Source organism: Diceros bicornis, chromosome 15 (assembly GCF_020826845.1).
Source record: "Diceros bicornis minor isolate mBicDic1 chromosome 15, mDicBic1.mat.cur, whole genome shotgun sequence".
NCBI lineage: Eukaryota > Metazoa > Chordata > Mammalia > Perissodactyla > Rhinocerotidae > Diceros > Diceros bicornis.
In genome coordinates, this window is record NC_080754.1 from 27,414,347 (window position 1) to 27,431,155 (window position 16,809).

Consider the following 16,809-nt stretch of genomic DNA (forward strand, 5'->3'; position numbering starts at 1 on the left):
CGCTCTCTCTGCTCTCCCGGTTGGGTGCTCGGTTGCTGTCTGCCGCCGCATCCTTCTTTGCAACGTCTGGTGCCTTCCTCTCCAAACTCCAAGGCCAGTCTCCTAGAGGCGATATCTGTTCCTGGTTGCCGAAGGAAGCTTCGGGCTCGGCAGGTAGTAGGTTTTTCGCGTTTCAGCTTCACAATCTTTACTGACAGACCCAACTGCCGATGACAGTTTTTTATTTTCTCTTTTTGCAGCTCCACAGCCCTCTGCTAGGTTTCCTGCAGCTCCCCTCAAAATATTAATCCTACATCATCGCACTGAAGCGACTTTCGCACCTGCTCCCCAACCTCTAAACTAATTGCTTAGTTAACCTAGTGCAGCGGCCCATCCAACAGAAGTAGAATACCAGACCCCTTCCTGCCAATAAAGCACTGGCGGCAGAGTCTGACACATAGTAGGTTTTATTTTTATTTATTTTTTTTGGTGAGGAAGATTGGCCCTGAGCTAACATCTGTTGCCAATCTTCCTCTTTTTCCTTGAGGAAGATTGTTGCTGAGCTAACATCTGTGCCAGTCTTCCTCTATTTTGTGTGTGGGCTGCTGCCACAGCATGGCTTGATGAGCGGTGTGTAAGTCCACACCTGCCATCCAAACCAGAAACCCTGGGGCAGCCAAAGGGGAGGGGGCGAATTTAACCACTAGCCACCGGGCCAGCCCCATAGTAGGTTTTAATAAACGATTTTTCAGTCCACTTTCTTTCAATAAATTTGTCAACACACGTCTCCTCCCAAGATCTTACTTAATTTCCTCACCTATAAAAGGAGGAGGTGTCATTTATGTAAAAAGAAAATGTGTATATGTATATACAGTAGAGGAAAGAAAGGTATAGAAAGGACACTAGAAAGCTGTACTCAAAATGATAATGGTTAGCCCTAGAGAGGAGAGCAATGGGGGGATGGTGAAAGGGGGCTTTGAGGGGTTTTTTTAATCCTTATTTTTAAACTAAGATTAATATTATAGTCTGTTCCTTATATAAGTTTAAATATTTTTTAAACAATTATAGGGGTGCACTCATGCACTCAAATCTGATGATCCCCCACCTTGAGAATAAAGTTAAAGAGGCTCAGTTTAGGTTCTAGCCTCCCACTTCCCACTCACATATTTTGCATCTACTTAGGAAAATGGCCCAGTAAAAGATGGGATGAGTCATCTGGAAAATTGACCCATCCTGAGAGTCAGTAAATGTGCTATTAGGGTGGATTAAGAAATAACCAAGTCAAATCAAGGTAACTATAGGGTTATAGTTTCAGGAAGATATGATTGGTGTATAAGAAAGCAGACTCCTGGTCAAGACTATTGTCAGTTAAATGACAAAGATTGGTCCTGGCACCACCTTCCAGGTTGCTGCAGTTCTCTAGGTGGGTTGAGGAAGCCCAGGGACCAGTCATGGATTTGGGAAGCTATTTGGTTCACAATGACACAGAGGTGCAAAAAAAGGAGGGGAAAACCAGAGCAAGAAACAGTGTGACTTCTTCCTTCCTAAAGGCCTTAATGCTAAAGGCTGTGTCACTACAGGCAACCATGCAAAATTGGGCTCCAAATAAAATGGTATAACACCATTGACTACAAAAACTAGATGCAGTTATTACTGCACCTCCATTAAATGGAAAGGCTAACAATGAGATCTGTAGGTTTATTTCCAAGGTCTTAGAATTCAGATATAGTGATGTGATGTTTAGACTAATCTTGTGAAAAAGTGGTAAAGATTGTGGCATTCACAACTCTAGAAAAGATTTTGTAGAAATTAAAAAATAAGCTAAAAGAAAATGAGGCAGGAAATAATACAACCTTGCAAAGCTTTTTTGGATTATTAAAGAATATGAAAGATCTTTAGAAGAACAAGAAAATATATTTAAATACATCCCCAAATCATGGAAAATATGTCTTTTAAAAAAAACATGGGGGCCGGCCCCGTGGCTTAGCGGTTAAGTGCGCACGCTCTGCTGTTGGCGGCCCGGGGTCGGATCCCAGGCGCGCACCGACGCACCACTTGTCTGGCCATGCTGAGGCCACGTCCCACATACAACAACTAGAAGGATGTGCAACTATGACATACAACTATCTACTGGGGCTTTGGGGGGGGGAAATAAATAAATAAATAAAATTTAAAAAACATGGGTTATCCTCAGAAAAGATTAAACTGCAAAAATATTATACATTGAATAATGAAAAGTTAAAGTTTTAGATGACAGAGCAAATATCCCAAAGCTAAACATCAGTTACTATTTGAATTATTTCTCCAAATTACACTAGGCTTTTGTTTTTAATTTTAGGTCTAGTTTTAAGACTCCCTGTGTCAAAACAATTTGTAACAAGTTACTGTAATTTAATGGTATGATAGAGTAAATGAGCTAGAAGGGATATTCAAGGTAATCTGATTCAACACTTGTATTTTATCATGACTCTCCTGAGATTCAGCAAGTTTGAAAGAGTTGTTCAACGTCACACAATAGTAGGGTAGAGCCTGGAATCCGAATCCCTTGAACCCTAGATAACTGTACTATACTTTGATTGTAAATTAAAAGGGCAATATTTCTTTTGTTTAAAAAACAGATAATTAGATTACATAGTTTTAAAAAATCCAACAATATGCTGTTCACACAAGACATACCTAAAACAGAAGGATAAAGAAAATTTGAAGGGAAAGGTAAAAAAGATATACAGTGGTGGTATTAAGGAAATGAAAGCTGGAGTAGCTATATTAATTTCAGACAAAATAGACTTTAAAGAAAAATGTATCATTAGAGATAAAGAGAGTCACTATAATAGTAATAACAGAAAGAACAAGTCACCAGGAAGATAAAATAATTCTAAACCCGTATGCACCTAATAATATGGTCTCAAGTGTATGTGAAGAAATGTGACAAATATACCATTATACAACCCCCTTCTCTCAGGTAAAAGTAGTAAAGGTATAGAAAATACCCATTCTATTCAAGCACCTGTGGAACAAAATAAAAATTGACCACAAAGCAAGTCTCAACAAATGTCAAAGAATCATTATAATATAGAACATGTTCTCTAAATATAGATCAGTTATATTAGAAATTAGTTTAAAAAGAATAATTTTTAAAAAAACTTACATACTTGGAAAGTTAAAAACAATCTTCTAAATAATTCATGGACCAAAGACAAAATTAAAATGGTGTATCATTCAGGGTCCCAGCAGGTAACAGTCACTCAAATGATTTATAAAGGAACAAATTTTAAAGGTGTGGGTAGGACATATAGGAATCAAGGGACAGTGGAGGATCTGGGACTGGCAACAGTAGAACAGTCACAGCCTTTAGGTCCAAAGGGGCAAGGAGAGAGAGGAGTTACTGGAATCCCAAAGGAGAGAGAATCTATTTGTAGAGCAGGCCACTTTTCAAGAAGCAGTGACCTTCTGTCAAGTGAGATAACCAGCCTAAGTCAATCTCACAGAGAAGAGACCAAGGAAATAAATACCCTGACCTCACTCTCCTCCTTCTCTTCCCTCTCCTGCCAGGAATCCCCATTGGCAGTACCCAACCAGGAGCAGAGGGCACCAGCAGGCCATTGATGTAGGCAGCCCGTAGGGCAGAGAGCAGGGTGGAGAGAAGAGGAAGTGAGTGGGTCTGGAGGGGCAAAGGGAAGTTGATAGGCACAAATGGAAAGTGGAAAATATTTAAAACTGAATGGAAATAAGTATCAAAATTTGTGGACGCAGTGTTCATAGTACCTAATGGAAAAATATGTAATCTTAAATGGTTCTATTAGGGAAGACTAGAAAATGAGTAGCTCAACATCTAATCAAGAAGTTAATAGGGGCCGGCCCCGTGGCTTAGCGGTTAAGTGCACGCGCTCTGCTGCTGGGGGCCCGGGTTCAGATCCCGGGCGAGCACCGACGCACCGCTTCTCCAGCCATGCTGAGGCTGCGTCCCACATACAGCAACTAGAAGGATGTGCAACTATGACATACAACTATCTACTGGGGCTTTGGGGGAAAAAAATAAATAAAATTATTTTAAAAAAAAGAAGTTAATAAAGGAATAAGAGTAAACCTAGGGAAATTTGAAGGGGAAAATGCAGAAATCAATAAAAGAAAACAAAATACAAAAGAGAAGATCCATAAAACCAAAAGCTGGTTCTCTGAAATAACAAGTAAAATTTAAATCCTTTGACAAATTAGATTAAGAAAAAAAGAAAAAGACAGACAATATTAAGAATGACCAAAGGGACATAGCAGATACAGCAGTGATTTTAAAAATAAGAGATTATGAACAATTTTATCCCAATGAATTAGGAAATAGATAAATAGCAGTTTCCTGGAACAATGTAATTTACCAAAACTGACTCAACAAAGAGTAGACTTTACTTAGAGAATTCTCACAATTAATGAAATTGAATCCACCACACAAATAAAGAAGCAGACCCAGATGATTTTACAGATGATTTCTATCAAAAAAATTAAGAAATAGATGATCCCAAACTTACGCAAATTATTCCAGAGAAAGAAAAGGAACAAATAGCTCCTTCTATGAGGCTAGCATAACCTTAATATCAAAACCAAACAAAAAGGTAAATGACAGCTCAGCCTCACTTAAGCTTACTGAAACAAAAATATTAAAGTGAAACAAAAATATTAAAGTAAACCAAAATTTAGAAATCCAGTTGCACACACACACACACACACGTACATACATACACGAATACATTTATTTTTTAATTGGATTTATCTCAAGAATGCAAGCATAATTTTACAGCAAAAATATCTTTCAATGTAATTCACGATAGTAGAATAAATTAAATAAGAGAAACCATTTGATTCACTTGATCAGATACAGAAAAATCAATGATATAAATCAATACTCCTTCACAAAACCACCACCACCACAACAACAAACCCTCAACGATCTAGGTACAGAAAGAAACTTCCTTAACCTAATAAAGTATATTTACCAAAAACGCAAGAGTAAAAAGCATTGTACTTAATAATAAAACGTTTAAAGTCAAGAACAAGATAAGTATGCACTCTATCACTACTTCTATTCAGCAATATACTAGAAGTCCTAGCCTTAGCAGTAAGACAAAAACATATAAAAGAATTTTAAAAGAAGGAAAAAAATATTATTTTAGACTATATGATTATTTATGTAGAAAATCTAAGAGAACCAACAGACAAATTTTAAAACCAATAAAAGAGTTCAGGTACATTTCTGTATATAAAACCAATATATATCTTTTACAACTATATTCCTATACATGAGCAACAAATAGTTTGAAACTGTAATTTTAAAAATATCCCATTCAGGGGCCAGCCCCGAGGCATAGGGGTTGGGTTCGGCATGCTCCACTTCGGTGGCCCTGGGTTCAGGGGTTCGGATCCCGGACATGGACCTACACCACACGTCAGCCATGCTGTGGTGGCAACCCCATACAAAATAGAGGAAGATTGGCACAGATGTTAACTCAGAGCTAATCTTCCTCATCAAAAAAAGAAAGAAAGAAAAAAATATCCCATTCACAATAGCAACTAAAAATGTAAAGTACTTAAGCATAGATTTAACAAAAATGTATAAGGTCTTATGAAGAAAATGATAAAACTTTATTTGATAGGCATTAAATGAAGAATTCTATATTCATGTACGAGAAGACTCAATATTATAAAGATGCCAATTTCTATATATTAGTGAATAAATTCAATGTAATTCCAATCAAAATCCCACAGAGTTTCTCAAGTATTTTAATTTAAAATTCAAGGACAAAGGATCAACAATAGTTAAGACACTTTTGAAGTAGAAGAATAAGGTGGATGTTCTGCCCTACTACATATTATTGTATGTAGTAAGAATTATTATAAAGGTATAATAACTAAGACTGTGTGGTATTGGTGAGGGATAGACCAATAGGATACAGAATAGAGTCCAGAAACAGACACAAACATATATGGACACTGTGACAGAAGTGACATTACAAATCAGTGGAGGAAGGGGTGGACTAACCAGTCAATTGCCCGGGGACCAAATAAAATTGGATCCCAACCCCATACCAGATACATTTTTATTTTATTTTTAAATTAGATTCATTAAAGATTTTAGGTAAGAATAGCAAAACTTCATAACTTTCAAAAGAGAAGATAGGGGCTTATGTCAATGACTCCAAGTAGAACTGCTTTGCACAACTTGAGGGGATGCTATGTACTTTGTGCTCCAGGGGGTGCCATTCATGTAGAACACAAGGTGATTGGAAAGCCCTGAAAATTGTGGATCACGAAAAGGAAAGAAAAGATTTCTTAAAGAAGACATAAAATCACAAACCATAAAGGCAAAGGTAATAAATTTGACTACATTAAAATTAGAAATGCCTCTAATGTAAGGTGTGAGACTGGGATTTGAACCCATTCAAAAATGAGCTGACAAAAAGGTTGGGGAGTGGTATGCACAGGAACTGTAAAAAGAAAATCCAAAGAATAAAAATATCTCAGTTATTTTTTTCAGCATCTTTCATGTGGGCCCCGTATTACTGCCACCAAAAAGATAGTGTTACATTGTGGGACAAGCATTGAGTTGTTTAGGATAATATGTATTATATCAGGAAACCCCAACTCAGCTGGCTTAGGTAATAAGAAGAGTTAGGGCAGGCTCTATGCCCAGTCTCACAGAGCTCCAGCTGTGCTTCTCTCTTGACTTTCCCTCTTCTGTCTGAGCTTTGTCCTAAGCTGGTAGCAAAATAGCTGCAACAGTTCCAAGCATCACATTCAGATACAACAACATCCAGAGGAAGAAGAGCCAATTTCTCTCTTCTGCCAGGTCTTTTTTTTTTTTTTTTCCCCCCAATTGAGAAAGGAAACATTTTCTAGATGTCCCTTGGGAGACTTTCCTTCAAAATTCATTGGGCTGAATTGAGTCACAATTCTGTTCCTAAAGCCGTCCCTGCCAAGGGATGTGAGATAAACATAACTGGTTTAGTAGAGCATATGGCTTTGTGGAGGAAGGTGGATACTTCCCTAAGTCTGGTGCTTTTAGGAAGAAAGAAGGAGGGGAATGGGTGTTAATTAGGCAATCACCAAAATCCACTCCATTCATAAAGCTTCACTCTGAGTGTGATGAAATATTCCTCCACTTCCCTTCATTCTGATTCTACTGTTACCCAGAATCCTTCTGAGTAGTTTAACTTTTCCAGGTTCCTTCATACCAGGAAAGTGGTATAAGAGTATGTTGGTCACTGGAAACTTCTATCTCCCAATATGAGATTTAAAAATTCGTATTTTGGTTTAGGGTTAGAGTTTTCTGTTCCTTTGGATTTTGCTATTTCCAGAATGTTATATAAATGGAATTATACAGGATGTAACCTTTTGAGTCTGAATTCTTGCACTTAGCGTAATGCATTTAAGATTCATCCATGTCGTTGTATGTATCAGTGTTTCATTCCTTTTTATTGCTGAGTAGGATTCCATTGTAAAGTTGTACCAAAGTCTGTTTATCCATTTACCAGTTGAAGGGCATTTGGGTTGTTTCCAGTTAGGGGTGATTATAAGTAAAGCTGCTATAAACTCATGTATAAGTTTTTGCGTGAACATAAGTTTTCACATCCCTTGGGAAAATACCTGGGTATAGAATTGCAGGGTCATATGCTGAATGTATGTTTGACTTTATGAGAAGCTGATAAACTGTCCAGGGATTTTTAAATTTCAATTTTGGGAAAATGTCTGGCAATCATCACCTTAACCAAATGATCAAACTTAATATTACTAAGAATGAGACAACCTGATATTTTGTATTTCTAATGTGATGTGTTAGGAAATACATAGCATCACCTATGACATATTCTGGGCAAAATTGTTACCCTGAATCTAATCCAGCTTCTAGGCCTAATTTCCAGACCACAAGAAGTACAGGCAGATCAAGAGACAAGTTAAAGGACACTATGAGGAAGCACTCAGGCAATTCCAGAATATGGGCATTCACAGGACAACTGTCCTGGTCTCTTCAAAACGTCAGTGTCATGGGTGGAGGTGGGGGGGGCGGTTGGAGGCAGGGGGATTGTTCCAGAAGAAAAGAGAGTAAAAAGGCATTACAGCCAAATGCACTGCCTTGATTGGATCATACTTGTAAAAAACAAAAACAAAAAACCAGCTATAAAAGACATTTTTGGGCAAACTGTGTCCAAATTTTAATATGGACTCCATAAGGAAATTATTAATTTTCTTAGGTGTGATAATGACATTGTAGTTATGAAAAGCGTTCTTATTTCTCAGAGATACATGCTAACGTATTTAGGGATAAAATATTATGATGTCTGCAGCTTACTTTTAAATGGTTCAGCACATTAAAAAATATATAAAATAGCTACGATAAAATGTTAACAACTGTTGAATCTAGGTAGTAGTATATAGGTGTTCATTATACTGTTCTTTCAAGTTTTCTATATGTTAGAAACTTGTATGAAATAGCCGAAATTTTTTTTTTTTTTTTTTGGTGAGGAAGATTAGCCCTGAGCTAACATCTGTCACCAATCCTCCTCTTTTTGCTGAGGAAGACTGGCCCCGGGCTAACATCCGTGCCCATCTTCCTCCACTTTATATGGGTTGCCGCCACAGCACGGCTCGACAAGCAGTGTGTCGGTGTGTGCCCGGCATCCGAACCCCGGGCCACCGCAGTTGAGCACATGCACTTAACTGCTACGCCACCAGCCAGCCCATGAAAATTTTTAATTATTTTATTTTTTATTTCATTAAGTTCTGTTTATATTTCAAATCTGGTTAGTTTTTTTTTTTTTTTGTGAGGAAGATCAGCCCTGAGCTAACATCCATGCTAATCCTCCTCTTTTTGCTGAGGAAGACCAGCTCTGAGTTAACATCTATTGCCAATCCTCCTCCTTTTTTTTTTTTTATTCTCCCCCAAAGCCCCAGCAGACAGTTGTATGTCATAGTTGCACATCCTTCTAGTTGCTGTATGTGGGACACGGCCTCAGCATGGCGGGAGAAGCGGTACGTCTGTGTGCGCCCGGGATCCGAACCCGGGCCGCCAGTAGCAGAGCGCGCGCACTTAACCGCTAAGCCACGGGGCCGGCCCTGGTTAGTTATTTTTTAAAAAACTATTTTTTATTCCTTGCAGATGCTTTCAAACTAGTATTTTATTTCTTTAAACATGATAATCATAGCTATTTTTTAAACCATGTCTGATAATTCTAATATCTGAAGTCTTTGCATGTCTGTTCATTCTGTCTGTTGTTTATACTGCTTCTCATATGTGGTGCCTGTGTTTCTGTATGTGTGCTTAGTTTATTTTTTTTACTATGAGGTGCTTATTTTGTGCAAAATTATTTATGAGAATTCTTTGAGGTCTAAGATGAAGGCACATTTATCTAGAGGGGATTTACCTTTGTTCCTGCCAGCCACTCAGGGGCACTACCATACTGGGACCAATTTAAATTAAACTCCTTACTTGAGGCTTTCTGAACCGCACAGGTGATATGAATTTGGACTGCAAATCAACATGTGAGAGCTGGCCCGGGGCTACAGCTTCTCAGCGACAGCCCCCACTCCCCATTATTCATCATTTAGGCAAATTTCCATGCAGCCCCATGGTGATGGGGCTATTTATTTCTAGTTTTCTCTCCCTTACCAGAGGGGTCCTAGTGTTATGGGGAGTTTCATGTTATACTCCTTTTATGGGCTGAATTGTGTCCTCCTCGCCACCAAATTCATATGTTGAGGCTCTAACCCTTAGTACCTCAGAATGTGATGGTATTTGGAGATAGGGCCTTTAAAGAGATGATCAAATTAAAATGAGGCCGTTAGGCTGGGCTGTAATCCAGTCTGGCTGGTGTTTTTATGAGAAGAGGAAGTGTGGACACAAAGGAGACACCAGGGATGCTCATGCACAGAGTGAAGACCATGTGAGGACACAGGGAAAAGGCAGCCATCTCCGGGCCAAGGAGAGAGGCCTCAGAATTAAACCAAACCTGCCAACACCTTGATCTTGGACTTCCAGCCTCCACAACTGTGAGACAATAAATTTCTGTTGTTTAAGCTACCCAGTCGGTGGTATTTGTCATGGCAGCCCAAGTGAACTAATACCCACCTTGTGTGGCCCTGGCCTTTGACTTCTTTACACCACATCCCGCGGGGGTGTAAAATTGTAGTTCAAGTTCACCAGAGTTGGTATAGGCCCTCAAAGAAAGAAGACTTCAGTGCTCCCTTTTCCTTCTTGAGATTCCACTTTCTCTTTGACTTTGGCCCAACAATTCCTTACTATCATCTGTCAGCTCTTCAGTGGTTTTAAGAAGTTTTGTTTAGGGCCGGCCCCATGGCTTAGTGGTTAAGTGCTCACGCTCCACTGCTGGCGGCCCGGGTTCCGATCCCGGGCGCGCATCGACGTGCCGCTTCTCTGGCCATGCTGAGGCTGCGTCCCACATGCAGCAACTAGAGGGATGTGCAGCTATGACATACAACTATCTACTGGGGCTTTGGGGGAAAAAATAAATTAATTAATTAAATTATTAAAAAAAAAGGTTTGTTTTAAAATACAGTAGCCCCCTGTTATCTGCGGTTTCGCTTTCCCCAGTTTGAAAATATTAAGTGGAAAATTCCAGAAATAAACAATTCATAAGTTTTAAATTGCATGCCCTTCAGAGTAGCATGATAAAATCTGTGCTGTCCTGCTCCACCCTGCCTGGGACATGAATCTTCCCTTTGTCCAAAATCCACGCTGTATACGCTACCTCCCCGTTACTCACTTAGTAGCCATCTTATTTATCAGATCGACTGTCACAGTGTTGCAGTGCTTGTGTCCAAGTAACCTTTAGTTTACTTAATAATGGCCCCAAAGCACAAGAGTAGCAATGCTGACAATTCGGATATGCCAAAGAGAAGCCGTAAAGAGTTTCCATTAAGTGAAAAGGTGAAAATTCTCGACTTAGTAAGAAAAGAAAAAAAAAATCATGTGCTGAGGTTGCTAAGATCTATGGTAACTTTTATTACAGTATATTGCTATAAATGTTCTATTTTATTATTAGTTATTGTTGTTAAATACTTATTCTGCCTAATTTATAAATCAAACTATCACAGGTACATATGTATAGGAAAAAAGATGTATATATAGGGTTGGGTACTGTCTGTTGTTTCAGGCATCCACTGGGGGTCTTGGAACGTATCCTTTACAGATAAGAGGGGACTACTGTAGTATCCAGCATTTTCAGTTGTTTTCTGTGGGACAGTCTATCCAAATACCTTCCTCCACAGATCAGCGTTGCCGGAGCTGCAGCTCTACTGTGGTGAGGAGTTAATGTACTAAAGACATCAACAGTCCCAGTAATGGAAGGCTTCAAAAGGAAGGAGGGAGGGAGGTGGAAGGGGGAGGAGAGGAAAGGAGCCAGGGAGGCAAGTGGAGAAAGAGAGAGGGGAGAGAGTGGGAGAGAGGGAGAAGGAGAGTGAGAGGAAGAGGGAAGTGGAGGAGAGAGAAAGAGAAAGAGAAGGAAAAACAGTCAAGAAATAACAGATCAGACATAGGAGATGAAGAAGAGGGAAAAATGAAGGACAACCTGGAGTCTTCAAGCCCAGGAAAGGAAAGAATGGTGGTGCTGTCAAGAAGCCTAGAAGAAAAAGAAATTTCAGAGAATGACCATGAGTACTGTTTAAAGTGATAGTGAGAAATCAAAAGGTAAGAAAGGAATAACATTTTCAGTCAAATGAGACTTTCCATATAGTAAGTATAAATCTTAGTGCACGAACTCATGTAACAAGAAATATAATTTTATTTTTCCGTAACTCAATTTAACTTTTATTATTTCCAGACCAGGGAATCTTTATGTAGTCTAGGAGTAGGATAGCCATCAATTAATCTTCCAAATAGCACCTATACCCTGAGGTTATTTTTGCTTTTGTTTACCACCCTGAGACCTAGGTTTTAAAATTCAAAAGCTAAGAATGACTCTTTTTCTTTCTCCTGCTTTCTATTATGTCTGGCATTAGGAATGGTTTTGGTTGTCAACTACAGAAAACTTGAATACCAGTGACTTAAATAATAGAGAATCGTTTCTCTTACATCACAAGATGTCCAGGGGTAGGCAGGCTGGTGCTGGTTCAATGAAGTCAGGGCTGATAACTCTTGGCCTTTTGCTCATATTTGCAAGATAGCTTATGCAGCTCCAACCATCACACCCACATCTGAGGCAGGAAGAAAGGAGAAGGGCAAAGCAAAAACTTTCCCAGAAACCCCTAGTAGATTTCTGCATTTTTCTCATTGGCTACAATTGTGTTTTAGGGTATAATTGCGAAGAAAATTACTTCTCATCCAAAAGTCCCTGACGATGAGTCCTGGGTATTTGTCCCAAATTAGATTCCACAAGACAGGAACTCTCTCTCACAGAGCAGCTCAGGGCCATGTTCATGATACTGTCTGTGGTGGTTTTAAAAAATATCTACAAATTCTTTGGCAAATCTCCCTTCAAAAAATGGTGCCTAATTCCTCTCCTCTTTAGTGTGGGCCGGATTTAATGACTGGCTTCTAATGAAAAGAACATGGCAGACATGACACCATGAGACTTCCAAAACAAGGTCATAAAAGGTATTGCAGCTTCCACCTTGTTCCCTCTTAGACCACTTGCTCTGGGGAAAACTAGCTGCCATGTTATGAAGACACTCAAGCAGTTCTGTGGAGAGACCCTTGTGGCAAGGAACTGAGGCCTCCTGCCGACAGCCAGCACTGAGTTGCCAGCCCTGGTCAAGTCTTTGATGATTGCAACCCCAGCTGACATCTTGACTATGACCTGATGAGAGCCCTCTCCAGAACCACCCAGCTAAGCCACTTCAGAATTTCTGACCCACAAAAACTAGGTGAGATAATAAATATCATTTTATTGTCATTTTAAATTACTAACTTTTGGAGTAATTTGTACACAGCAATAGATTCCCTTTGGGTTCCTTGTGTTCTTAGGTAAGCCTGGATCTAGGGTGATATGCTCACTCTATCCATGTGGATGATACCTTTTTGTTATCTTCTAAAGAGTCTTCCTGCTGGAATATTGGTTCCATTCCCTCCACTCCACAGGGATCTGGCCTTCCTCTGTGCTGGGTGAATCCTCTGACGGGTCTCACACACCCAAAAGGAAGGGCAGAGCCACTGATTCAGTTTAAAGGCAGCAGGAGCCTAATGTTTCAGCCAGGCCATCTGCCATCTTCCTTCTCAGACAATATTGGCCAATTTCAGGGCCTTGGCTATCTACCTGAAAGGGAAAATGGGTACCAACAAAACTAGATATTGTGGGGACTTTGTGGTTATTTCCTGGCTTCTGAAACAGTGTCTTCCCCAAGGCCTGACAGCTTCTGCATTAATAGCTGTAGGTTCTCTTTGTGAATTTAGGAATTGTCCATTTTTGCTACAAAGTAGTGAGAGAGAAAGAGAAATGCTTGCACTTCTCTAAACTTTTAGCAGCAATCTTAAGGTCCTCCTAAATAATTCCTCCCCTGGGTGCTGGGGCTGGACAGTGCTGTAGAGACTAGCCTCATCCTCCAAAACTCAGTTTCTTCCCACACATCCAGGCCATTTTTACAGCAGATTAAGAGGTGCACCAGTTTGGGAAGGGTTTTATTTTTTATTTATTTATTTTTTTTGGTGAGGAAGATTAGCCCTGAGCTAACATCTGTTGCCAATCCTCCTCTTTTTGCTGAGGAAGATTGGCTCTGGGCTAACATCCATGTCCATCTCCCTCTACTTTATATGGGATGCCACCACAGTATGGCTTGACGAGCGATGCGTAGGTCTGTGCCCGGGATCCAAACCTGCAAACCCTGGGCTGCCCAAGCAGAGCGTGCGAACTTAACCGCTACACCACTGGGCCAGCCCTGGGGAGGGTTTTAAGAACCTCTCTACTTTGGCAACTGAGATTGGTGTCATTGAAATTACTCTTCCTTTCCTAAAAAGAGGCACAGTTTTTTAGAAATTCATCCTGAGACAAGGGCATTATAATGACTGTGTTAGTTTCCTAGGGCTGCCGCAACAAATTACCACAAACTAGGTTGCTTAAAACAAAAAATTTTGCTCTCTCACAGTTCTGAAGGCTAAAAGTCTAAAATCAAGGTGTCAGTAGGATCTTGCTCTCTTGAAGGCTCTAGGGGAGAATTTGTTCCATGCCTTTCTCTTAACTTCTGGTGTCACCAGCAATCTTTGACATTCCTTGGTTTACAGCTATATAACTCCAGTCTCTGCCACTGTCATCAGATGGCATTCTTCCTATGTGTCTCTGTGTTTTTATATGGCCATCATCTTGTAAGGACACTTAGTGATATTGGATTAAGGGCCTGCCATAATTCAGTATGACCTCATCTTAACTAATTATATCTGCAATGACCTTATTTCCAAATAATGTCACATTCTGAGGTACTGGGGGTTAGGACTTCAATGTATCTTTTTTTAGGGGGCACAATTCAATCCATTAAAATGACCTCACTCGTCTCTGATTTACTAAATTTAATCATGAATGCAAACTCTAACAAGAGTGACTTCACCCTCTTTTTTCAGTCACCCTGTGTCTGTCTAGGGAATTGAATCATTCTGTAGGACTCTTTCATGCTTGGTCTCATCACTGTCCACTGGTATTGCTAAAATCAGCAAAGACTTCTGAGGGGTCACATCAGCTCTACCCACCAAATTTCCTACAAGGTCATGGCCTTTGTCTCAGGATAACTCTGCTCTAATCCTAGTCTAGGGTTAGTATTCGGTCTTCAAGGAGATATGAGCTACCCCAGAATTCTAAGACATCCTGGATTAGCCCCACAAATAGCTGATACTAATCTTGAACTCGAAGTAGTTGTACAATAGCTTTACTCATCTGTGATTCAGTTTAATTTCTACTGTGAGTCCGTGTCATCTGGTGTGGCAAAATTTAGTTTCAGTTAAGTTGGTTTCCTCATGCTTTATCTGAGTTGTGCCAAGTTCTAGGGGGTCTTGCATTAGACCCCGTAGGGGACGCCTGTGGTCCTTGGTTGTCATCTATCCACACCAGCATCTTTGACATATTGGCATAGTCTATCTGGTGCTTAGTGGCCCCCAGGCACCATGGAGTTCCCCTTTGTTTCCATTTGCAGGATTCCTTTGGGTCCAAAGGCCCTCTGGGCTACATGTCTGTGTCACCCTTGAGCATACAGGAAATGTTCTACTGCTTCCATCCCACAATGGGGCAAGGGAAGCTCTAAGATTGTCTGATCTGTTTCCATGTTGTTTTTGAACATGTTTCTGAGACATGCAGGGGTCTGGGGCACAGGGTCTCCCTCTCTAGGGACACATATGGCACGTGAAATTGTAATGCTTCCCCTGTATCTCCCTCTCTACCAGCCCAGAGATTATTTGGTGTGAGAACGGGGAATCCTGTCTTACTCACGTAGGGGAGGAAAAAAACTTTTTCCTATACTCTCTTTGTTCAGTTGCTAGGGCCATGCAAATTAAACTGACAAAGACAGATTAACAGGAGAAAAAAAGAGTTTATTTACACATGCAACACACATATATGCAGGAGAACTCAGTGATGGGTAACTCAGAGGAGGGGTTAGGATATGGGGCTTATATACCATCTTAATAGGTAAAGGGGAAGGGTTAGAAAGGCACTTACAGGAAGATAAATGACTTTTTGGAAAGATAAAAGTTTGTTGGGTTTTCAGGAGAACAAACAGGAGATAAGCAAGTTGTAATAACGTTTGTCTATACAGGTATGAGTGGTCTTTCTGTCTCCTTCAGGGCCATAAAATTTCCCTGAAGAAGGAATTTGGGGTAGGTTTTATTCATGTTCTCCCTTCTGGGAGTAAAAATCTGCCCTGAATAGGAATTTATGGCAGCATTATTTCCTAGAAATTGTTGCTTTTAATCACATAAGGGAAGCTCCGAGAAGTCTATTTTTCTGCATCTGTTGAATCTCAAATGTCTTCAGCTTAAAATAATCTTGATACTAAGTGGCATATTTTGGGGTGGCATATTCTGATCCCCTTCACTCAACATCAGATATTCTTACAAATCTATTGTTCTTGTGTGGAGTTCTCTATGGGGGCTAGATTTTGAGCCTCAAAAGCCTAGAACCAATTTCTTATTCCTCTGTTTTTTCCTAGGTGAACCTTTCCTGAAGGAATAAATGTTGAATAGCTCAGCTGACTAATTGTGGGAAGGACCAAATCACGCGAGGACAGGTGAAAATATTGTTTAATATTTCAAACACTTATCCACCACACATATGCTATATCAAAGAATCTTCTCAACGGCTCTGAGGAAGATCTTATTGTCTCTGTTTTACAATTGAGAAAACACTCAGAGAGGTTAGGACTACACAGCTAGAAGCAAAGTTGGAACCCACATCTATCAGATTCTAGAACCGTAGTCTTGCCATCTCACCATATACTATCTATAGACATTCAGAAATGTAACTTGAATGTTCCAGGCCTGATCAGCCTGCAGGTGCAAATGAGGTCACATTAGCACCTACCAAAATTTTGCTGGCAGGTCACCCCTCACTTTTTCATACAGGATCTCAGCCTCCTTCAAAATGTCTTCCAAGAAGATTCTCATAGATGTTCAAGAACAACTTCACTTTGTTAAGTATTGCTGCTCTCTTGTCTCTTCTCCTTGGCAAAGAGAACTGACCCCCAAATGATGCTCAGGCTTCCTGTTGTGTCATGAGTGATAAGGTCCTTTTTCTCTGACCCAGGAATCTTGGGTCTTCTGCCAGCATCCGTGAAACAGTAATAGGCTAACTTCTGAATTTGTAAGTAGGGTAAAATCCAATCCAGACTTGACACCTGGCACAGGCTTGAGGTCAG

General features: G+C 40.0%; 1 long non-coding RNA gene across 1 annotated transcript; it reads left to right on the forward strand.

Annotated features, from left to right (window-relative positions):
• Positions 1 to 12: 12 nt before the first annotated feature.
• LOC131414820 (uncharacterized) lies at positions 13 to 16,270 on the forward strand. Its single transcript, XR_009222231.1, has 3 exons — positions 13 to 153; positions 12,606 to 12,843; positions 16,105 to 16,270. It is a non-coding gene; the product is annotated as an uncharacterized LOC131414820 (long non-coding RNA).
• The last annotated feature ends 539 nt before the right edge of the window (positions 16,271 to 16,809 follow it).